The sequence below is a fragment of the Populus alba genome, chromosome 11 (genome assembly GCF_005239225.2).
Source record: "Populus alba chromosome 11, ASM523922v2, whole genome shotgun sequence".
Taxonomy (NCBI): Eukaryota; Viridiplantae; Streptophyta; class Magnoliopsida; order Malpighiales; family Salicaceae; genus Populus; species Populus alba.
In genome coordinates, this window is record NC_133294.1 from 10,786,786 (window position 1) to 10,799,787 (window position 13,002).

Sequence of the window (13,002 nt, forward strand, 5' to 3'; positions counted from 1 at the left end):
TCTCCAGACATATCTTACTACCTTGGGTTAAAAATTCAGGTCAATCGGAGTTCGGGAAGGAACCGCAATACTGGTCAACGGAGGCTGTACGGATTTTGTTATTTACTTCCATTTGACTTGTGGACTTCCTATTTGGTTAGGGTTCTTTTCCTACAAGGATGTGGCAGCTGGCTTTGGGAATTTCCTAGTTCCACAAGGATCTTTAATGAGCTGCAATACAAGTGTGGCAGTGATTCATTAATGTTTCAGAATCCTTTTCTTATAAGGATTCCTTATTCATCCTAGCTACACAAGGAAATAAGGGCTGGTGGTATTTAATGACAAGTTACTTATTTTTATTATTTTCCTTAATGTTTGGGCTTAATTAAAACTTTGTTTTGAGCTAGGGTCCAAGGCTTGTTTGGATCAGGTTATGGGCTTTTCAGTTTAGGGTTTTGGGCCAGTTTTGAGTGGACCTCATATAAGTCCACATAAGGGGTCCATTAGGGTTAACTTTTCAAGAACTATTTAAACTCATGTAAGCCACAATTTCGGCAGCTTTGATGAATATTATTCTGAATTTTTCAGTTTTAACGTGTGAGAGTGATTCTTGCATTCTTCAGTTCTTGAACGAACTGAATCTGACTTATCGAAGATTAACTGGCTTCGTGGCGTCATTCTACTCATTCCAATAGTGTTGGTGCCTTGGGGCAGGTTTCCATTGTGTCGCACTCATATCAGACCTATTTCGGCTTCCCGGGATCAGATCTCAATCTTGATTGTGGGTTGCGTGACCACGTGATCACGAGGTTCGCATCAGTTACAAATTCAGGTCAATCGGAGTTCGGGAAGGAACCGCAATACTGGTCAACGGAGGCTGTACGGATTTTGTTATTTACTTCCATTTGACTTGTGGACTTCCTATTTGGTTAGGATTCTTTTCCTACAAGGATGTGGCAGCTGACTTTGGGAATTTCCTAGTTCCACAAGGATCTTTAATGAGATGCAATACAAGTGTGGCAGTGATTCATTAATGTTTCAGAATCCTTTTCTTATAAGGATTCCTTATTCATCCTAGCTACACAAGGAAAGAAGGGCTGGTGGTATTTAATGACAGATTAGTTATTTTTTATTATTTTCTTTAATGTTTGGGCTGAATTAAAACTTTGTTTTGAGCTAGGGTCCAAGGCTTGTTTGGATCAGGTTATGGGTTTTTCAGTTTAGGGTTTTGGGCCAGTTTTTAGTGGACCTCATATAAGTCCACATAAAGGGTCCATTAGGGTTAACTTTTCAAGAACTATTTAAACTCATGTAAGCCACAATTTCAGCAGCTTTGATGATTATTATTCTGAATGTTTCAGTTTTAACGTGTGAGAGTGATTCCTGCATTCTTCAGTTCTTGAACGAACTGAATCTGAATTTTTTTTGAGTATGTTGTCCGTCAGAACATACTCTACATCTTGACCGAACGGATCTTCATTCCAATCAATGAACTGTGAGATACGGGCGTCATAATTCTGGGGTTGTTGAATCTCGATCTCTTTGGTTCACCGTTGGATCATCACCTTATTTGAGTATGTTGTCCATCAGATCATGCTCTACATCTTGACCGAAGGGATCATCGTTTCAATCAATGAACTGAGAGATACTGGCCTCGTAATTCTTTGAGATAAGGTGAGTAGCTACATCTTTTCAGTGGGTTTTCTTTCTGGATTTCCAATACCAGCTATAAACATGATAATCTCTCATTAGAGCTTGCTCTCTCTAGTATTTGTCTATTTTCATAATGTCTTTAAGTTCTGGTGTGGAATCTGGTTCAAACCTTAGCTGTAACATTGAACAACACAATGAAGTTAAGTCTGGACATACCTTAAGATTAGAGCTAAAAGATATGTTGAATAGTCATCGTATGAAGATTTCTCAATTTACTAATGATCATCAAGCTAATTCTGAAGCTAGCATAGAGAAATCTTCTACTATCCAGGCTCCTCATGTTGTTTCAGAAATGAATCATGTGCTGGGTTCTGAAGTTGATGAATTGAAAGTAGGGTCTCAGCAACAAGAACAACCAAACCTTAAGACCAAACTGAATTTTTTAAATGCTTTGAAGGGTTCTATGGTTGATGTCAAGGAGGGTAGTAAGAACATTGATTTTCATCCTGTTCGAAATCTGCATTTTGAACCCCCGGCTATGTCTGATGGCCGTATAACAGTAGCTCCTCCGCGTGATGTGTTTGACGATGGCTGTGAACTTTGGAAATCCACTCTAGTTGGTCATTTTGGGCCAGAAATTACCATATCCTGTTGTTAATTCGATTTCCAAAAGGATATGGGGCTCCTATGGTCTATCAGAAGTTTTATCTTCGGAAAATGGTTTCTACCTTTTCACCTTTGATTCTGTTGATCGCGCCACTAATGTTCTGGAAAGAGCCCCATGGCACATGGCAAACAGACCTTTGGTGCTTAAACGTTGGCAACCGAACATGCAATTTTTGAAAGATGATTTGGTCAGAGTTCCAGTATGGGTTAGGCTGTATAATGTTCCTCTTGAGTATTGGACTATCAAGGGGCTGAGTTGTATAGCGAGTGCTATTGGGGTTCCCCTTCATGCTGATCGGTATACATTGTTGCGTAAAAGGCTTAGCTACGCAAGAGTTTGCGTTGAGATAGATGCTTCAAAGACGCTGGTTAAGGAATACGACCTTCGCTGTTCAAATGGGGTATTCGTAACAATATCAGCTGATTATGAATGGATACCGTCAAGGTGCAATAACTGCAACATCTTTGGACACACTACAGCGATATGTACCACTAATAAAGTTGCTCATCCTATAGTGGTGGTAGAGGGTGCGAGGAAAGTAGGAGCTGTGATCTCTAAATCTGCGGATAACAAACAGAATCAGTTTCAATAGCAGGTAGTTGTTAAACGAAATAAGGGTTCTGTAAGTGGTGAGAATGGTTTGTGTGCATCTAAAGTGCATAAGAATGAGAATGAGAATGGTTGCTCAACATCTGGGATACATACGTTTGATTGTAATGATCATGTGACATCAGATGTGTGCAATGCTATTTGCCATGAAGACAAAACTCCTACAGCATGTTTTGAGAGACATTGATGTGCATCATGGGAATTATAATCCATCTCGTAAAGCTGAATCTAATATGCAAGAGGATTCATATGGTCCAATGACAAGAGCGAGAGCGAAACAACTACAACGGGTCTTAACGAATCAAATTGCAATGATTGAAGCTGCGTCGGAGTTAAAAATTAGCAATCAGTTTGAAATTGGTTCAAGGGTGCTTATTTGCCTACAATTGGAACTTGGAGATGGGAAAAGCCCTTAATGGTTCTTTTCATGCTGGGCAGTAATGTATTTGGATTGATAATGCAAGTGAAGGAATTGATGCTGTTTACGGTCAGAACAGTAGATGGATTTGAACCCGAATTTGAAGTCATCCAATGCATGTGAAAACAAGATTTATGTAGGTAAAATTCAAGTTCAGAACGTGATCTTTCTATATTGTCCAACCATGATTGCATTGGACTTTTGTGTCAAAAGTTATGGCTGTTTTAAATTTAGTCTGCATATGTTTTAGAAATGTCAAAAAAAACGTCTGTTAGTTAAATTTGTCTACTTGCTTTATTAAAAGTCTAGTTTTTAGGCTTGACTTCTGTCATGTTGAATTCACCTAACTTTGGAGGGATGTTCCAAAGATAAATATGTATCAGAATATGAAATAAACACTTTTGGCCAAGATTTGAAAACTTAATTCAGAGAATTAAGAGTTGTTCTTCCAAATTCGTTTTGTGAAGAACCCTACCTGACTTATCACTCTTCAATCACAAAGAGTGTGGCGTCGAAATCCTAGATTGATCTTTGTGGCGTCCAGATCGACTTATCAAAGTATCATTCTAGTCTATCTCCATCTTATTTACCTTAAATCACTACAATCCAGCCTAAATACCAAAAGAAAGACAACACAACCAGACCCATCCTTCATCCATTTTCATTATAATCATTGTTGCCGATTTCCAAATCATTCACGGCACATCATCTGGTATCAGAGCATCAGTTGCGATCTTAGGCGGGAGCCAAAAAAAAAAAAAAAGAAGAAAGGTTTGCTGGAATTGAGGTTGATAAACTTAACTATGGCTGGAGATAAAGAAGATTTGCCAAGAGGGTTAAGTTTGGAACAGGCACAGGTTATGGGCTTACAACGATCTCATGCTGAGATCCGGGATGAGATGACGGGAATTCGTGAACTGTTGAATACCCTTATACAAAGGATGCAAAGAAATAATTTGCAACCCCAACCGAGGCAAGCACTAAGGGTGCCACGAAATGATATTATAGAAGCTGATGAAGATCCACATGGGGATCATGGAGAGCTGATCAATGGAGATGAGGTTGAAACTGAAGACGAAGATGAGGTACAAGTGGCTGAACAAGAAGAGGATTTCGAACCAGTGAAGGGAGATTTGTTGGTTGTTCAACGGGTTCTGAATGCACAAATTGACGTTAGTGATGAGCAACGCGAGAACATCTTTCATACTCGATGTCAGATTCGAGATAAGGTGTGCGGGATGATCATTGATAATGGAAGTTGCACTAATGTTGCGTCAACTACCTTGGTGGAGAAATTGGGTTTAAATACCCTTCCACATCCCAGACCCTATAGTTTGCGATGGCTGAATAAGAATGGGGAGATTCGGGTGACAAAGCAAGTTCGTGTACCTTTTTCCATTAAAACCTATCACGACGAGGTTTTATGTGACGTTGCACCAATGTCAGCTAGCCATTTGTTGCTGGGTCGTCCATGGCAGTTTGATAAGGATGTGACCTACAATGGACGGAAGAACACTTATTCATTTATGCTGAATGGAAAGAAGGTGAACTTGTTACCACTGAGTTCTCAACAAGTTAGAGAGGATCAGTTACGAAGCCAACAAAAGGAGGTGACATCACGAAAGGAGCTGTTGTTAGCCAAAAAAGGAGACATCAAACAAGCATTAGCCACAACAGGGATTGTTTTCATGGTCTGGGCAAAGCAACTACTACAAGTAGAAGGATTGGACTTACCAAGACAGATTAAGGAATTTCTTGAAGAAATTTAAAGATGTATTTCCAGATGAATTACCTAAAAGATTATCACCTATTCGTGGTATTGAGCATCAAATTGATTTGGTGTCGGGAGCTTCACTTCCTAATAGACCAGCATACAGATGTAATCCAGAGGAAGCGAAAGAGATTCAAAGGCAGGTCGGTGAGCTCTTAGAGAAGGGCTATGTGCGAGAATCACTTAGTCCATGTTCCGTACCTACTTTGCTTGTTCCGAAGAAAGATGGTACCATGAGGATGTGCATGGACAGCCGTGCTATCAACAAAATAACAATTAAGTATCGATTTCCTATATCCAGACTTGATGATTTGCTTGATGAGTTGCATGGTGCTGTATTGTTTTTCTAAAGTCGATTTTCAAATCGTACTTGGATTACCAAGAACACAACGTGGGAAGGATTCAATAATGGTGGTGGTTGATCGATTCTCCAAAATGTCCCATTTCATTCCTGCTGATTTGTTCTTTCAAGAGATTGTTCGTTTGCATGGAATTCCTAAAAGCATTGTCTCTGATCCTGATACAAAGTTCTTAAGCCATTTTTGGAAGACTCTTTGGAGGAAACATGGAACAAAGTTACTTTTCAGTACGGCATGTCATCCACAAACTGAGGTAGTAAACCGAACTTTATCTTCTTTGTTACGAGCTGTTATACATAACAGTTTGAAAGAGTTGGGATACTTGTTTTGCCGATTGTGGAGTTTGCATATAATCGTAGTGTGCATGGGGCTACAAAATTTTCACCATTTGAGGTTGTGTATGGCTTTAATCCTTGTGTTCCTATTGATCTTGTTCATATTCCAATTGATGAGAGGACATCTATGGATGGAATTAGAAAGGCAGAATTGATGAAGAAACTACATGAGCAGGTTCGACTACATATTAAGGAGAAAACAACAAAGTATGCTAAACAAGCTAACAAGGGGCGAAAGATGGTCAGGTTTGAACCTGGAGATCTTGTTTGGATTCATATTAGCAAGGGCAGATTTCCAAGCAAACGTAAGTCCAAGTTGATGCCAAGAGCTGACGGTCCATTTCGTATTATAGAGAAAGGTGAATGACAATGCGTATAAGGTAGATCTTCCTGGTGATTACAATGTATCAACTACTTTTAATGTGAAAGACTTATCTCCGTACTTGGATGATGATGACGATTCTGATTTGAGGACAAATCATTTTCAACCCGGGGCTGATGATGTGCATCATGGGAATTATAATCCATCTCGTAAAGCTGAATCTAATATGCAAGAGGATTCATATGGTCCAATGACAAGAGCGAGAGCGAAACAACTACAACGGGTCTTAACGAATCAAATTGCAATGATTGAAGCTGCGTCGGAGTTAAAAATTAGCAATCAGTTTGAAATTGGTTCAAGGGTGCTTATTTGCCTACAATTGGAACTTGGAGATGGGAAAAGCCCTTAATGGTTCTTTTCATGCTGGGCAGTAATGTATTTGGATTGATAATGCAAGTGAAGGAATTGATGCTGTTTACGGTCAGAACAGTAGATGGATTTGAACCCGAATTTGAAGTCATCCAATGCATGTGAAAACAAGATTTATGTAGGTAAAATTCAAGTTCAGAACGTGATCTTTCTATATTGTCCAACCATGATTGCATTGGACTTTTGTGTCAAAAGTTATGGCTGTTTTAAATTTAGTCTGCATATGTTTTAGAAATGTCAAAAAAAACGTCTGTTAGTTAAATTTGTCTACTTGCTTTATTAAAAGTCTAGTTTTTTAGGCTTGACTTCTGTCATGTTGAATTCACCTAACTTTGGAGGGATGTTCCAAGATAAATATGTATCAGAATATGAAATAAACACTTTTTGGCCAAGATTTGAAACTTAATTCAGAGAATTAAGAGTTGTTCTTCCAAATTCGTTTTTGTGAAGAACCCTACCTGACTTATCACTCTTCAATCACAAAGAGTGTGGCGTCGAAATCCTAGATTGATCTTTGTGGCGTCCAGATCGACTTATCAAAGTATCATTCTAGTCTATCTCCATCTTATTTACCTTAAATCACTACAATCCAGCCTAAATACCAAAAGAAAGACAACACAACCAGACCCATCCTTCATCTCATTTTCATTATAATCATTGTTGCCCGATTTTCCAAATCATTCACGGCACATCAGACATGGAGCAGGAGGAAGGGGATACATGTACTGCTTTAGATCAAAGTTTAGTCGTCTCCAATACAGATGCTTGTGTGACCGTGAACCAAGTTCCCTCAACTATTAGTCATGAGCTGAATGTTGATGTTGCAGCAATGGGAGGTGACATAAATGGAGAACGAAATGAGAAGGAGCCGACGTCATTGATCCCGACAAGTCCACAAACTCCGAATTTCACTGATGGGAAAACTGTTAATCAGTCAGCTATTAAGGCTGGAGACTCTCTAGAGAAAAAGAAAAAGGGTTCAAAGAAGAATAAGAAATCTGGCTCCCCACGGGGTGGCAACTCAAGGTAACCTTTATGTTGCTGTTGTACTCCTCTCTATTTTCTTATGATGATTGGATGTTGGAATGTTAGAGGTTTGAATGACCCCATAAAGCATTCAGAATTGCGTCGGCTAATCCATCAAGAGAGGATGGTTTTTTTTGGTTTGGTTGAAACTCGGGTTAGAGAAAAGAATAAAGATAATATTTCTAATCTTCTTCTGCGTAATTGGTCCTTCTTGTACAATTATGAGTTCTCTTCCCGTGGTCGTATTTGGGTTTGTTGGAATGCTGATGTGGTGAAGGTGGATGTCTGCGGTACATGTTTCTGTCACTATATTAGCTACCAATATTTGTTTTAATACTTCAATCATTTATGGAGACAGTAATGCATCCTTGGATCCTAGCTGAAAACAAACTATTAATTAAGCCCAAACATGAAAGAAAATAATAAAAATAAGTAACTTGTCATTAAATACCACCAGCCCTTCTTTCCTTGTGTCGCTAGGATGGATAAGGAATCCTTATAAGAAAAGGATTCTGAAACATTAATGAATCCTTGCCACACTAGGAGATTATATTGCAACTCATTGGAAAAGAATCCTTGTGGAACTAGGAAAATCCCAAAACCAGCTCCCACATCCTTGGTGGAAAAGAATCCTAATCACATAGGAAGTCCACAAGTCAAATGGAAGTAAATAACAAAATCCGTACAGCCTCTGTTGACCAGTATTGGGGTGCCTTCCCGAACTCCGATTGACTTGGGTCGTATCACAGGGCTGAACCGTATCAGATACTCTCCCTTTCTTGGTTCTCTAAAAAGCTAAAAACGACTTATCGAAGAACAAATGACTTCATGGTATCATTCTTATACTTCTCATTTGCAAATCAATATTCATTGAGTAGAGGTTTTTGTTTTCAATAATGCTGGTGCCTAGGTACAAGTTATCTTTGTGCCACTTCTATTAAACCTGATTTACTTAGCTTTCCAAGAATTATTGTATTTGCGTGTAGGTTGCTTGACCGTGTGTTCAAGAGGTTCACATCATCTACTTAAATCCATGGGGATGTAGATAAAACTTTATATGTATGTTTGTATACAAATGTTAGTATTTCCTATATTCTTTAGGAAAATATGTCTCTCAAATTATGGGTTCACTAAATTCTTATTTGAATTATGTATAATTCATAAATATTTAAAGGTACAACCCAAGATGGGATACAGTCCCATCTTGTGTTGTACTGAGATGGGAATACAGTCCAAGATGAGTTGGGCCCTTGATAGTAGTGATGACTGTGATATATAAATATGGAGATGTCGATAACGTAGTATGCTTCAAAAACATGGGAAACTCTACTAAATATTTAGTAGGGATAAAAAATGGCCTTATTTTTCAAGGAAGTGCTACAAATGTTTTAATCAATTTGCCCGTGATAATTCAGGATGTTATATATAACTAAAAATTAGCCTTCTCTTAAACGAGACCCATCAAGTTGGAGAGGAAGAAAAGCTCGATCTCTTAAAATTCTCTTAAACCTACCCTCACCGAATAAGCCAAGAGAAAAGTGAGTTAGAAAACTTAAAATAAGTACTGAAGCTCCCACCAAGAGAGATGAAAGGACTTGTTAGAGTAAATTTGAAGAAGAACAAGAGAAATAAAAGAGAAAAGAAGAAGAAAAACATGAAATAGAAAGTAACTTTAAGAATTTTTAGATTTTTTTAGTTAGGGTTCTTGTATGACGAACTTGAATGATTATGAAATAGAAAGGGAATAACTTAGAAAATATATCATTATTATCCAGAAAATAGTAAATAATTAAAAGTGAAATTAAGTCTCTATTCAGTTAAAAAAAAAGAAAATGAAGAAGAAAGTTCAATGTGTGTTTATGCATATAATTAATTATTTAATTTTCCATCATTTTAATGATTATTAATAGTCATGGCGATTGCTTATGAGTATGTATGGTTGTGTTGCTTGAGTTGAAAAGTGTAAAATATATTTATGTCTGTTAATGGGAATGAGGATTTGATGCTATTGAATTGAAAAAACACAAAAGGGATAATTGTTGAAATCAAGGATATCTTTCAACCACTTTTTAGGAAACATTAGAAGAAAAATTGATTATTTGTATGTGTATATGAATGAATAGCGTATGATGTGAACCTCATGATCATATGGTCATGCAACCCACAATCATGATTGAGATCTAATCCCGAAAAGCCGAAATAGGTCTGATAGGAGTGTGACACAATGGAAACCTGCCCCAAGGCACCAACACTATTGGAATGAGTAGAATGACGCCACGAAGCCTGTTAATCTTCGATAAGTCATATTCAGTTCGTTAAAGAACTAAAGAATGCAAGAATCACTCTCATATGTTAAAACTAAAAAATCCAGAAGTAATAATCATCAAAGCTGCCCAAATTTTGGTTACATGAGTTTAAATAGTTCTTGAAAAATTAACCCTAATGGACCCTTATGTGGACTTATATGAGGTCCACTCAAAACTGACCCTAAACCCTAAACTGAAAAGCCCATAACTTGATCCAAACAAGCTTGGGATCCTAGCTGAAAACAATGTATTAATTAAGCCCAAACAAGCCTTAGTTGTAGCTAACAAAATACAATAAAGCCCCTAATATTAAATCCATGTTTTGCCATGAGAAAAAGAGAATGAAGTAAAATATTATAGAACTGATTCAAGGCTTATTTATAGCCTTCCATGCAACCCCTTAATCCTAGAAACAAAAAGAAAATATTAGCCACCCATGTTGTTTCCAAGTTATATTAGGATTCATGGCCCAAATAAGGTTGTATTGGACCTCTCTTGCACATGGATAAGATGTACTAGGGTCTCCTCTTGATACTCCAATGGTCCTTTCAATTCTGACTTGGTTGAAACCTTCAAAACCAATGCATTCAATGCCTCTTTCAATGCCTTTGTCTTGGACTGAGTCATTGAACCATTTGAAACATGTGTCTTTGTTGGCATTTCTGAGCTGATCCATATCAGCATAGACCAAAGCTAAAAAGGGATAATTGTGGAATTCTGGTTGGTGATTGATAATTGTACATGGTTAAGATCATATTAGAGATAAATTATGTTTAATGATGACTTATGTTTCGGCCACTCTTAGAAGAAGATAGAAAATAGATGATATATATATATATATATGTTGTGTGTGTGTGTGTGTGTGTGTGGATACTTATACATCATGTGAATAAATAACTTTGACAAAAGTTGATTTTATTGAAACACGACTTGAAAGGATAAAGGATTTTATTGATAATTGATAGTTACACATGTTCAAGAATATATTAAAGACAAATTCTTAGTTATGGACAACCTAGGTTGCAACCACTTTCAGAAGAAATGGAAGGTAAAGAAATTCAAGTGTGTTTTTTTGTTATAAACAATGCTAAGGATTTGTTTCTTAATAAAATTTGGTGTTATGAAGGCAAAATAATTAAAAGATTGAAGACCATAATTTGTGATTGTTAATGGTGAATACTAGAATATTTGAAAAAGTTATATGGTGGGAAAGTCTAAGAGTTATTATGGGAAAAGAAGGAAAAATTAAACAGTCATTAATTTGAACCATGCATGAACTTAGGAAAGAAAACAAAGATGGTAGACTTAAATACATGTTGGTGTGTGTGAGGACATTAATGTTGTTGAAACATGACAAGATAAAGAAGGGTTAGGTCACGACAAAAAAAAATGATACTACAAAATAAAATTTCTGTTTTAACTTGTTGGTATAAGTATGGCTAGCCTTGTTTAGTATGCAATTACACCGGTATTCATGTCATGATGGATTTATGAACATTCATTGAATGTATCATGTATATAAAAAACTAAATATCAACAAAAAATAAATGTAGATGGCTTTCGTAAGAAGCATAAACTAAAACGAGTTTCCGATGATCCAGAAGGAACGATAGGGATTGTATCTTCCATAGGAGGAGGCCACCCCACATGAGAAGTAGGTAGGTGTTTTTTCTTATTTAAATTAAATAATGTATCAACTCTTTATTTATGAATGTTACAGAAGTGGATTTGTTAGCATTAAATGAATGATGAGAAATCTAAAAGGAATAAATTGATAGTTTGACTAATGGTATTTGTGTGGGATAACCGAGATAGTATAAAAAATTAGCGAATGTCACGGTATATGTATGGGATAGCTAGGATAGTATAAAAAGAATAGAGAATGTTAATGGTATGGATAGCTAGGATTGTATAAAAAAGATTAGTGAATGCTAATGGTATCCATGTGGGATAGCTGGGATAATATGAGAAGAATTGATGAGAACTCGTGATCACGCAACCACACGCAAATACATCAATTCCTAGAAAGCCAAGTAAATCAGGTTTGATAGGAGTGTGACACAAAGATAACTTGTACCTAGGCACCAACACTATTGAAAATGGAAAGCCCCCACCCAACAAATATTGATTCACAAATGAGAAGTATAAGGATGACGCCACGAAGATAGTTGTTCTTCGATAAGTTATTTTTCAGTCCTTTAGAGAACCAAGGAAGGGAGATTATCTCACCAACAAACACACACAAAGTACGGCAAACAAAAAGTGTTATTAATCTGAATTGTGTAACTTACATGTTTGATTATGTCTTTATTTATACTCACTCTAGACTTAAATAAACCTTAATGGACCCCTCTTAGTTGAGCTTATATGTGGCCCACTTACAATTGACCCAAATAAGTAATAATAGCCCAAAGAAAGTAGGAGAGAGACACTCCCGGTGTAGTGAGAGAAGCAGCCCTTCGGTGTTTGTGTTCTTCCCTTTTTGGTCACCATTTATCTTCTTCTGTCCCACGCTCTTTCTTCGGTCAACATGATGAAATCAAAGGCTAAATCCTCAGCTATTCGCTCTAGCGAGGGTGATTTCCAGCTCCAATCCAAACAACGCCCTGCCTCGCACACAGCTAGGGTTCAGTCTAGAAGTTGCTCGCCGGTGCAATCCCCATCTTCGACTTCTACTCCACCTCGATCGAAGGTTGCTTTTGCTGATTTTGTAAATTTCTCTAGTGATGCTAGGGTTTCGTCTTCTTGCAGGAAAAAACCCATGCCAATGTCGAGCTCCCCTACTCCTTCTTTTCATTGTCCCTCTTCTGGTGGTCGTACTAGTGGCTCCTCTGGTAATTCTAGGGCCATCCCCTTGAACTCAGACCACCATAAGGTGTGCTGTGGTGAGGCTAAAGCTAGCAGTTCTTGCCTTCGCTCTAAACAGATTGCTCCTTCCCCCACTCCAGTTCAGGGCCATCCTTCAATGACATGCTGATACAGTTCAACCCTATGATATGACCCAAGTAAGGTCAGATTCAGATTTTGGCGTAAAAAGCGCAACAATCCAGGTTTACAGCAACAATCATAATTCTCAATCCGACCGTTGGATCAGGCTAATATTTTATGTGAACTCTCCAAACATGTTT